Genomic DNA, 12,609 nt, shown 5'->3' with positions numbered 1-12,609 from the left:
ACACTGTGATATTTAAGGAAGTGTTCCTTTTCCAATCCATTGGTTGCTGTCTCTTGCACTGTGCTTTTGTGTGCTTGTTTTGTGCGGAGGATTTTTTGTCTTTTGTTCCTGACCATTCAAGCAAGGGCACCATTAGTTCCAATACTGAATAGGCCCTACTTTAAATGAACTGATAAGCGGCAATGTTCAAAAGGAGTTATATGTTTACCAATAACCAGTAAATATATAACTGCATAAGTCACCACCATTTGAAGGCACTATACTAATACCCCCTATAGCAATAGCATCTAAATGTAAGCACAACTTGTGCACTAAGATTATAGAATAATAGCATTTACCTGTGTAAATGCATACAAAATGGGATTCTGTAATGTGAGTGTGCAAGTCGCAATAGTGTGAAACTGCAAGGGGGTGTGTCAAACTATTTTAGGTTATAGGACAGTCATTTACATACTAAAGTGCCATATTTATGCCTGCCTTAGACATGGCAATTTTGTGCCACATTTTAGGCTGACTTACACTAGTATTCTATACTGGAATCTGGGTGCCATTATAGAAGTTGCACTCAGCACACTGCCTTTTGGCACCCCATCATGCAGGCTGAAGTCACTAACCTCTTCTGCACGATCTGGACTATGCCTGAGCAGATTGAGGGCAGGCATAGAAAAGCAGGCCTAAAGTAAATTGCATAGGATATATGTATAGCAGTCAAATATTTCTACTATATGGACTGTGACAGGTGATCACTGCATTAAGGAAACATTATCTAATCTAATCCTTCATTTTATATACTTAATTATCCCTGGAAAAGAGGGCTCAATGTGGTTTACATTAAGACTTTGCACAGTATATTAATTTAAAATAAACCCTAATCTGAAATAGCAGAAAACAAGACTTTAATCTTTTGCGAAAGATTTGATAGGTAGTGCATGACTACAGACTGAGGGGTAATTAATTCCATAAAAGAGTAAATAGAAAAGAGCAGGAACAGAAGACTTGACTCCTTGACTAAACAACTTTAAACGATGGAAAAGACAGTTTATAAGCAGTAGAAGATCTATAGCACTTTATCATGGCAGACCTAAAGGCAATGGTATATCTAAGCCACCCAATTGTCCATAAAATATTTTAAAAACTTGACTGAATAGGAAGCCAATGTAGAGATCTCAAGAGGGGCATGACATGTTTAAATTTATTTTTGAAAAAAATCAACCAAGATATAGACGTTTTAAATTACCTTTACTAATACTACAATAAACTGAATTACACTAGCCCAACTGAGCTAATACAGTCAACTGAACAATCGTGGAAAAATGATAAAATAGGGCTCATATAGTCGTGTGAAAAAATTAGGATACCCCATGAAATATTCAGTTCTTTCTTAAGAAATGTTCACATATTGATGTCAAATCTTTTTTAAATTTATCTCTGGAAAAGAAAGTGATGTAATTGCAGGTAAACAACAAAACTTTTCCTTGATTTACTCATGAAACAAAAGATATCCACAAAAATGTGTATTCTGAGGAATAAATTAGGACACCCCCACATATCCTCCCATTTAAAGTGGCTCAGATCACACACAGGTGTATCACATCAGGTGCACATAATTAGAACATCGTTACTCAGCATTTTGAAGGAGGTTTGCCCCACTTAAACTTCAGACACTTAGTTTGGTGTGCTCATGACTGCTGCGGTGAGAGTGAACACCATGGTGAGATCAAAAGAGCTGAGGCCTTCAGAAAGAAAATTGTAACAACTTATAAATTTGGTAAGGAATTTATAAAGATCTTGATAGAATTTGACATTAGCCATTCCACGATCTGGAAAATAGTGTACAAGTGGAGGACTTTCCAAACAGCACAGTTACTTACCGTAACAGGTGTTATCCAGGGACAGCAGGCATATATTCTCACATGTGGGTGACGTCATCTACGGAGCCCCAGCACGGACAGCTTTTCAAGCAAACTTGATTGAAGTTTCAAGTTTGCACACTGCACCACGCATGTGCTAGCCTTCCTGCCCACTAGAGGGCGCATCCCCACCTCGTGGTCCTCAGTTCCATATCCAGCAAAGAAGCCATCCCCGGGGAGGTGGGCGGGTTGTGAGAATATATGCCTGCTGTCTCTGGATAACACCTGTTACGGTAAGTAACTGTGCTTTATCCCAAGACAAGCAGGCATGATATTCTCACATGTGGGTGACCTCCAAGCCAACCCAAAAAAGGGCAGGTGGGAGGATGGCAATTTAGGAAAACAGGTTACGTAACACTGACTGGCCAAACTGGCCGTCGCTTCTGGACAAAGTGTCCAGACAGTAGTGGGAGGTGAACGTATGAACCGAAGACCAAGTGGCAACTTTACAAATGTCCTCCACAGGAGTAGACCGGAGGAAAGCAACAGAAGCTGCCATAGCCCGGACCTTATGCCCCGTGACTCGACCATGGAGCGTGAGACCAGCCTGAGTGTAGCAAAAAGAAATACAAGCAGCCAACCAGTTGGACAAGGTGCGCTTGGAAACAGGAAGTCCCAACCGATTAGGATCAAAGGACAAAAACAATTGAGGAACCTTCCGATGAGACTTGGTACGTTGGAGATAAAAGGCCAACCCCCTCTTACAGTCAAGCGTGTGAAGCGCCGCCTCACCAGGATGAGAGTGGGGCTTCGGGAAGAACACCGGAAGAACAATGGACTGATTGAGGTGGAAATCAGACACAACCTTAGGTAAAAATTTAGGATGGGTGCGAAGAACCACCTTGTCATGATGAAACACAGTAAAAGGTGGATCCGCAACCAAAGCCTGCAGCTCGCTAATCCGACGAGCGGATGTGAGCGCAATCAAAAAGACCACTTTCCAAGTGAGAAACTTAAGAAGAGATTTGTCGAGAGGCTCAAAAGGAGGCTTCATCAGTTGAGCTAAGACCACATTAAGATCCCAAACTACAGGAGGAGGTTTCAGAGGAGGATGGACATTCACGAGACCCCTCATGAAACGAGTCACCAGAGGATGAAGAGAGAGAGATCGACCTTCGAGATGCCGATGGAACGCCGCAATGGCACTGAGATGTACCCGAATGGAAGTCGTCTTCAGTCCAGACTCAGACAGATGCAACAAATATTCCAGCACCGAAGACACGGGAACTGAACTCGGGTCCAGATGGTGCAAGGAACACCAGGATGAAAATCTGGTCCACTTCTGGGAATAACAGAGCCGAGTCGAGACCTTGCGCGAGGCTTCCAAAATCTCCCTCACCGACTGAGAAACAGGAACCGAAGTCAAGGGGAAAGGAACCAAGCGGTCAGATGTAAAGACTGAAGATTGGGATGTAACAGCGAACCCCGACTCTGAGACAGCAGAGAGGGAAAGACAGGCAGAAGCAGAGGTTCCCTGACACTGAGTTGAAGAAGCAGGGAGAACCAGTGCTGTCTGGGCCAACGAGGCGCAATGAGAATCATAGTGGCTCTGGTCGATTTGAGATGTACCAGGGTTCTCAAAAGAGGAAAAGGAGGGAACGCATAAAGGAACCTCCCCCCCAGTCGAGAAGGAAGGCATCGGCCTCGAGACGGTCCCGGGAGTACATCCGAGAACAGTAGAGGGGTAGTTTGTGAGTCTCCGGGGAGGCAAACAGATCCACCTGAGGAGTCCCCCAGCGGTCGAAGACCTCGCGTAGAACCCGGGAGTTCAGCGACCACTCGTGCGGCTGGAGAAGACGACTGAGTTTGTCTGCCAGACAGTTCCTCTCTCCCTGAATGTAAACCGCACGCAGGAATATGTTCTGGGAGACTGCCCATTCCCAAAGGCGCAGGGCCTCCTGGCACAGAGACCAAGAGCCCGTTCCCCCCTTGCTTGTTTACATAGTACATTGCCACCTGGTTGTCCGTCCGCACGAGCACTACTTGATCGTGCAGTAGGTGGCTGAAAGCTCGAGCAGCCAGAAAAATCGCACGAAGCTCCAACACATTGATGTGACACAGACGGTCCTCGGCCGACCATAGACCCTGCGTTCGCAGACCGTCGAGATGTGCCCCCCACGCGTACTCCAAGGAGTCCGTGGTCAGGACCTTGCGACACGGAGGAACGAGAAACAGCAAACCCCCTGAAAGACTGGAAGAGTTGGTCCACCAACGGAGCGAGCGACTCAAAGAAGGAGTTACTGTTATCGGACAAGAGACTGGGTCGAGATCCTGCCGCCATTGAGAGGCCAGAGTCCACTGAGGAAGCCTCAGATGCAAGCGGGCGAAGGGAGTGACGTGGACCGTCGATGTCATATGGCCCAGAAGGATCATCATACGCTACGCCGACACCACGGATTGCCCCAAAACTTGGCGACTTAACCGAAGCAAGGCCTCCCACCGAGGAGGGGGGAGGAAAGCGCGGAGGCGAACCGTGTACAGCACGGCTCCGATAAACTGGAGAGACTGAGCCGGGCACAACTGAGACTTGGGAAAGTTCACTTCGAACCCTAGACGTTGAAGTAAGATGATAGTCTGTTGGGTCGCTAAAATAACTCCCTCCCTGGTCGTGGCCTTGATCAGCCAATCGTCCAGGTAGGGAAAGACCTGTAGCCCCCGAGAGCGCAGGGCCGCCGCGACTACCACCATACACTTTGTGAATACCCGAGGGGACGACGCCAGACCAAAGGGAAGGACCCGATACTGAAGGTGCAACTCTCCCACTTGGAACCGTAAGAACTTGCGGAAAGCGGGATGCACCGGAACATGGGTATATGCTTCCTTCAAGTCCAGGGAGCACATCCAATCCCCTTCCTCCAACAGGGGGTACAAAACCGGAAGCGATAACATACGGAACTTCTTCCGGACCAGGAACTTGTTGAGCTTCCGGAGGTCCAAAATGGGGCGCAGATCCCCGGTCTTTTTCGGGACCAAAAAGTAACGGGAATAAAACCCCCGACCCCGCTGGTCGGGAGGGACAAGCTCCACCGCCCGTAGGCTCAACAAGGCCCTGGCCTCAACCAGGAGAAGGGCCAACTGGCTCCGATTGGACGGGCAAGCGCTGGGTGGCATGTCTGGAGGCTGCGCTAAGAAGTTGAGCGAATAGCCCTCGGAGACTGTCCGGAGCACCCATGCGTCGGATGTAATCTCGGTCCAAGCCCCGTAAAAGGACCTGAGTCGACCCCCGATGGGGAGGGGGTCCGGCGATACCGCGGAGGGGGCCCGCCCCCAACCGCAAATCCCGTCAAAAAGATGGCGCAGGCTTGGACGCTCCCTGCGCTGGGGGTTTTGACTGACCTCCCCTACCCTGTTGGGGTGGGCGTCGGGGCGGAGGTCTCGAGAAGGCCGGCGTAGATTTCTGCGGGTATCTTCTCGGGGGCAGCCGAAAAGGTTTTTGCAGCGGGGCCTTAGGTTTAGGGTGGACCAGGGAGGCAAGAGAGCGCTCCTGCTCCGACAGACGTTTGGTCGCCGCCTCCAAGGAGTCGTCAAACAACTCAGAACTCACGCAGGGCAAGTTCGCCAAACGCTCCTGCAGGTTGGGGTCCATCTCGAGGGTACGGAGCCACGCCAGCCGGCTCATAGCCACCGCACAGGCTGATACCCTCGAGGCGAGTTCAAAGGCGTCGTACACAGCATGGGATAGGTACAAGCGTAGTTGAGATAGATTTGACATAAAGGTGGCGAACTTCTCCCTATGGGAATCAGGTATGACCTCCCGAAAACTTGGGAGGTCCTTCACCATGTTACGCAAGTAGGAAGAATATGAAAATGCGTAATTCCAGACCCTCGTCGCCATAAGAGAGTTAGCGTAGAGGCGACGACCAAATTTGTCGAGGGTCCGTCCTTCCCTCCCCGGCGGGACCGCTGCAGACACCCTGGAAGGTTGCGTCCTCTTAAGCGCCGACTCCACCAGGAGCGATTGGTGGGAGAGTTGCGCCTTCTCGAACCCCTTAGGAGGGAGGGTCCGGTATTTCGACTCCATCATGGACGGCACCACCGTGACCGTAAGAGGGGTTTCCAAATTTCTGAGGAAGGTCAGATGAAGGACCTTATTCAGCGGAAGGCGAGGGGATTCCCGTGGGGGAGCAGGAAGATCCTGCTCCTCCAAAAACTCCTTGGTGTAATGGGAACCTGCCAACAAGTCCACGCCCAAAGCCCCCGCCATATCCTGCACAAACCTGGAGAATGACGAAGGTCTGGCAGGCGGAGAAGGAGACCGAGATTTCCCCACTGAGCCGAAGGGGGAGGCCTCGCGGGAATACCTCGGCTCTCTACCCGACCCCGATCCCCACGAGGCACGCTCCCGGGACCTCGAGGGGGTCGGGGACCGATCATGCCTGAAGGAACCCTTGGGGGAACCCCCCGGGGTACGAGGTATCGAGGCCCGTCCCTTCTGCCCCGGCGAGGAGGCACGGGAACTCTCTCCGACAGGGGAGCGAAAAAGACTGGGGTTATCCAGGCGGAGCTCCGAGACCTGTAAGGTCTCGCCCCCGAGCGGCGACGAGCGACTGCGCCTCCGAGGCGAGGCCCGAGATCGCTTGGCCTTCCTCGGACGGCGCCTCGGCCGAGGCCTGCCCGAAGGCGAGGAGCCTCGCGAGGACCTCGAGGAAGAAGTGGACGAGAGCCTCCGCACCCGGCGCATCTTGTCACGGGGCCGCACGCTACGCTCAGGTTGGCCCACCGATGCCGGGTCCGAGGGTAAAGCCGAGGTCGAGGCAGTACGAACCTCGGGAGCCGAAGCCCCAGTACCCGAGGCCGAGGTCGCCAACTGCGGGGCAGCCGAGACCGAAGCAGTCGAGGCCGAAGCCTGCTGCAGGTGCTCAATGGCCCCGGACAGCTCCGAGGCGATCAAAGCCCAGAGCAGGTCCTGGAAAGCAGGGTTCGTCATCCCCGGCGGTATCACCGAGGCCGATCGATGCTCCTCAGAGGGCGACCTCGGTCTCGAGTATTCCCTCGGGGCAATCGATTTGGACACCTTGGGCTGGGCGGAGGCAGACCCTCCTGCCGTCTCGAGGCCTTCCCAGCCGGGGAATCAACGGCGAAAAGTTCCGCCATGCGGGCCCGGCGGCGTTTGAGAGCCCTTTTCTGAAAAGTGGCACACCGGGAACAAGAGTCAGTCGGGTGCTGAGGGCCCAAGCACCGCAAACAGGACCGGTGAGGGTCTGTGATGGACAAGAGTCGGTCGCATCGACTGCACTTTTTAAAGCCCGTCACAGGACGGGACATGGGCCCAAAAAGCGGCCGGGAACAGACGAGGTCCCACGGCCGCGGCTACCGGGAGCCCCCGGAGCGACAGAAGAAAAATAAAACTTTTTTTTTTTTTTTCGACGAAAATGGAAAACAAACAACAAAAGAACACAGAAAAACGCAGCGACCGCGTCGAAAACAGGACACAGCCGCGGCGACAGAAGGCAAATTGAAGAGCACAATTTTCCACAGGGCTTCTGGCTCCGCGGATGAAATTGAACTGATGACCACGAGGTGGGGATGCGCCCTCTAGTGGGCAGGAAGGCTAGCACATGCGTGGTGCAGTGTGCAAACTTGAAACTTCAATCAAGTTTGCTTGAAAAGCTGTCCGCGCTGGGGCTCCGTAGATGACGTCACCCACATGTGAGAATATCATGCCTGCTTGTCCTGGGATAATGCCAACATGCCCAGGTCTGGCCATCCAAGCAAGTTGACCACCCGAGCATCATGGGACTTACAGCAGGCTCTTGCTACTGTTGATGGGAAAAGTGCATCCCTCTATAATTAGAAAGAAACTGCACAAATTTAACTTGCATGGGTGGTGTGCAAGGAGGAAACCTTTGCTCTCTAAGAGAAACATCAAGGCCAGACTGAAGTTTGCCAGAGAGAATGTAGACAAACACCAGGATTTCTGGAATAGTGTTCTATGGACAGATGAGTCTAAAATTTAATTATTTGAAGATATTTTTGGCATACACCAAATACAGCATTCCAGGAAAAGAACCTCATACCAACTGTGAAGCATGGATGTGGAAGTGTCATGGTTTGGGGATGCTTTGCTGCAGCAGGATCTGGCCAGCTCACCATCACAGAATCCGCCATGAATTCTATTGTGTATCAGAGGGTGCTTGAGGAACATGTGAGACCATCTGTAAGAAAATTAAAGCTGAAGCGGAACTGGACCCTGCAACATGACAATGACCCAAAACATACCAGTAAATCCACCAAGGACTGGCTGAAAACTAAGAAATGGAGAGTCCTGGAGTAGCCGAGTCAAAACCCTGATTTTAGTCCCATTGAGATACTGTGGGGTGATTTGAAACGGGTTGTACATGCAAGAAATCCCTCATACATCTCACAGCTGAAAGAATTCTGCATTGAGGAGTGGGCCAAACTTTCCTCAGATTGATGTCAGAGAGAGGTAGATGGCTACAAGACGCGTCTCACTACAGTTATTTCAGCCAAAGGGGGTAACACTAGCTATTAGGGTGTAGGATATCCTAATTTATTCCTGTTAGAATACACTTTTTTGTGGATATCTTGTTTCATGAGTAAATCAAGGAAAATATTTGTTGTTTACCTGCAATTACATCACTTTCTTTTCCAGAGATAAATAAAAAAAAAAAGATTTGACATCAACATGTGAACATTTCTTAATAAAGAATTGAATATTTTATGGGGTGTCCTAATTTTTTCACATGACTGTACCAACTTCAGGTAATGCAAACTTTGAAAACATTTTCTAACTAGATTATTTATCTGTTGCCAAAAAGATAATTAGAATCTAGTGTAATACCCAATATTCTTATGATTTTTCAATAGTCAAGGCTTCTCCAGAGCCTAAAAAAATATTATTAGGAAGCTTCGGACAATCAGACCCTAACCATAACAATTTAGTCTTCACAGAGTTTAGCTTCATCGTGATCAAAATTGACTACTGTAACAATCTGGTAATACAAAAACAAATATTAGAGGCAAAGTTATTTAAATCTGGACTAACTGCTTATAGTATAAAAATATCATCTGCATTTATAAAAAGAAATTCACCTAGACCTAAAGAGAGAACATTTAAGGCTCGTTTTACTAAGATGCGCTAGCGGTTTTAGCGTGCACTACAATGCATTTAAACTAGAAGGTGGGGGTGGTGTTTGTACGAAGGACAATTATAGAGACCACCCCCGGCAAAAGAAAAGATGTGATAGTAGTAAAGGCTGCAACATAAGCAATATCAGCAACTCATTTCTTAGTATTGCAACGGAAAGTGAAATGACACAAAAATCCATACGAAAAAGGAGATTATCGCTGAAAAATAGCTGGAAAGCGATGACCACAAATGCTCGCAGTCTAAGCAACAAAGTTCATGATCTGCAAGCCCTGATATTAGAGGCAGATCTAGATATTGTTGCTATCACAGAGACATGGTTCAGTGAATCACATGGATGGGAAGCAAACATACCGGGATATAATCTTTTTAGGAAGGACAGAGATGGTCATAAAGGTGGAGGAGTAGCTCTCTATGTAAAGATCAATATCCAAGCGACCGAAATGCAAGGGACCTGGGGAGAGGAAGAAGCGATATGGATTGCTCTGAAAAGAGAAGATGGAACTTCTATCTACGTGGGTGTAGTCTACAGACCTCCGACTCAATCGCAGCAAATTGATAAGGATCTGATTGTGGATATCCAAAAGTTTGGAAGGAAAGAGGAGGTTCTGCTGTTAGGAGATTTCAACCTGCCGGATGCGGACTGGAATGTTCCGTCTGCGGAATCGGAAAGAAGTAGGGAGATTGTGGATGCCTTTCAAGAGGCTCTGCTCAGACAAATGGTGACGGAACCCACAAGGGAAAAAGCGATATTGGATCTGGTCCTCACAAATGGAGAGAGTATCTCTAATGTTCGAGTGGGTGCTCACCTGGGTAGTAGCGATCATCAAACGGTTTGGTTTGATATAACGGCTAAAGTGGAGAGCGGCCGCACGATACTTAAAGTCCTAGATTTCAAACGTACGGACTTTAATGCAATGGGAAAGTACCTGAAGAAAGCGCTAATAGGATGGGAGGACATAAGAGAAGTGGAAAGACAGTGGTCTAAGCTGAAAGGAGTGATAAAAATGGCTACGGACCTTTATGTGAAGAAAATCAATAAAAACAAGAGAAAAAGGAAGCCGATATGGTTCTCCAACCTAGTGGCTGAGAAAATAAAGGCGAAAGAGTTGGCGTTCATGAAATATAAAAAAACCCAAGAAGAGGAGAGCAGAAAGGACTACAGGGTGAAACTGAAAGAAGCCAAGAGAGAGATACGTTTGGCGAAGGCACAGGCGGAAGAACAAATGGCTAAAAATGTAAAAAAGGGAGATAAAAATTTTTTCAGATATATTAGTGAAAGGAGGAAGATAAAAAATGGAATTGCTAGGCTAAAAGATGCTGGGAACAAATATGTGGAGAGTGATGAGGAGAAAGCAAATGTGCTAAACAAATACTTCTGTTCTGTATTCACAGAAGAAAATCCTGGAGAAGGACCGAGATTGTCTGGCAAAGTTACACGAGAAAATGGAGTAGATTCTGCGCCGTTCACAGAGGAGGGTGTTTATGAGCAACTTGAAAAACTGAAGGTGGACAAAGCGATGGGACCAGACGGGATCCATCCCAGGATACTAAGGGAGCTCAGAGAGGTTCTGGCGAGTCCTATTAAAGACTTGTTCAACAAATCTCTGGAGACGGGAGTGATTCCTGGGGATTGGAGGAGAGCGGATGTGGACCCTATTCATAAAAGTGGTCACAGGGATGAAGCAGGAAACTACAGGCCGGTGAGCCTCACTTCAGTTGTTGAAAAATAATGGAAGTGTTGCTGAAAGAAAGGATAGTGTACTTCCTTGAATCTAATGGGTTACAGGATCAGAGGCAACATGGCTTTACAAAAGGTAAATCGTGTCAAACGAACCTGATTTAATTTTTTGATTGGGTAACCAGAGAGCTGGATCGAGGACATATGCTAGATGTAATTTACTTGGATTTCAGCAAAGCCTTTGATACAGTTCCTCATAGGAGGCTGTTGAACAAACTTGAAGGGCTGAAGTTAGGACCCAAAGTGGTGAACTGGGTCAGAAACTGGCTGTCGGACAGACGCCAGAGGGTGGTGGTTAATGGAAGTCGCTCGAAGGAAGGAAAGGTGACTAGTGGAGTCCCTCAGGGTTCGGTGCTGGGGCCAATCCTGTTCAATATGTATGTGAGTGACATTGCTGAAGGGTTAGAAGGAAAAGTGTGCCTTTTTGCAGATGATACCAAGATTTGTAACAGAGTAGACACCGAAGAGGGAGTGGAAAATATGAAAAAGGATCTGCAAAAGTTAGAGGAATGGTCTAATGCCTGGCAACTAAAATTCAATGCAAAGAAATGCAGAGTAATGCATTTGGGGATTAATAATAGGAAGGAACCATATATGCTGGGAGGATGGAAGCTGATATGCACGGACGGGGAGAGGGACCTTGGGGTGATAGTTTCCGAAGATCTAAAGGCGAAAAAACAGTGTGACAAGGCAGTGGCTGCTGCCAGAAGGATGCTGGGCTGTATAAAGAGAGGCATAGTCAGTAGAAGGAAGAAGGTGTTGATGCCCCTGTACAGGTCATTGGTGAGGCCCCGCTTGGAGTATTGTGTTCAGTTTTGGAGACCGTATCTGGCGAAAGACGTAAGAAGACTTGAAGCGGTCCAGAGGAGGGCGACGAAAATGATAGGAGGCTTGCGCCAGAACACGTATGAGGAGAGACTGGAAGCCCTGAATATGTATACCCTAGACTAGAGGAAAGGAGAGACAGGGGAGATATGATTCAGACGTTCAAATACTTGAAGGGTATTAACGTAGAACAAAATCTTTTCCAGAGAAAGGAAAATGGTAAAACCAGAGGACATAATTTGAGGTTGAGGGGTGGTAGATTCAGGGGCAATGTTAGGAAATTCTACTTTACGGAGAGGGTAGTGGATGCCTGGAATGCGCTCCCGAGAGAGCTGGTGGAGAGTAAAACTGTGACTGAGTTCAAAGAAGCGTGGGATGAACACAGAAGATTTAGAATCAGAAAATAATATTAAATATTGAACTAGGCCAGTTACTGGGCAGACTTGCACAATCTGTGTCTGTGTATGGCCGTTTGGTGGAGGATGGGCAGGGGAGGGCTTCAATGGCTGGGTGGGTGTAGATGGGCTGGAGTAAGTCTTAACAGAGATTTTGGCAGTTGGAACCCAAGCACAGTACCGGGTAAAACTTTGGATTCTTGCCCAGAAATAGCTAAGAAGAAAAATTTAAAAAAAAAATTTAAATTGAATCAGGTTGGGCAGACTGGATGGACCATTCGGGTCTTTATCTGCCGTCATCTACTATGTTACTATATATATGTTAATGCCGCGTGCGCTAAATGCTAATGCCTCCATGGAGCTTGCATTAGTATTTTTTGTTTAGCGCGCGCTAATCTTTAGCATGCGCTAAAAACACTAGCGTACATTAGTAAAAGGAGTCCTTAATGATGTCATGTAAACATTAAGAAGATCCTTGGGGCACACATGAGTCAGAAAACCAAGCTGTGGATATTCTTCCACCAGTTTATACCACATAGGTTTCAAGCCCCTGTGAGAGATGGAAACATCTATTGATAAAATGTTTGTATTTACATTCAAAGCCCTTGATTTAATCATCTGCTGTTCTGC

Source organism: Geotrypetes seraphini, chromosome 1, assembly GCF_902459505.1.
Source record: "Geotrypetes seraphini chromosome 1, aGeoSer1.1, whole genome shotgun sequence".
Classification (NCBI taxonomy): Eukaryota; Metazoa; Chordata; class Amphibia; order Gymnophiona; family Dermophiidae; genus Geotrypetes; species Geotrypetes seraphini.
Note: the sequence above shows the minus strand (reverse complement) of the source record.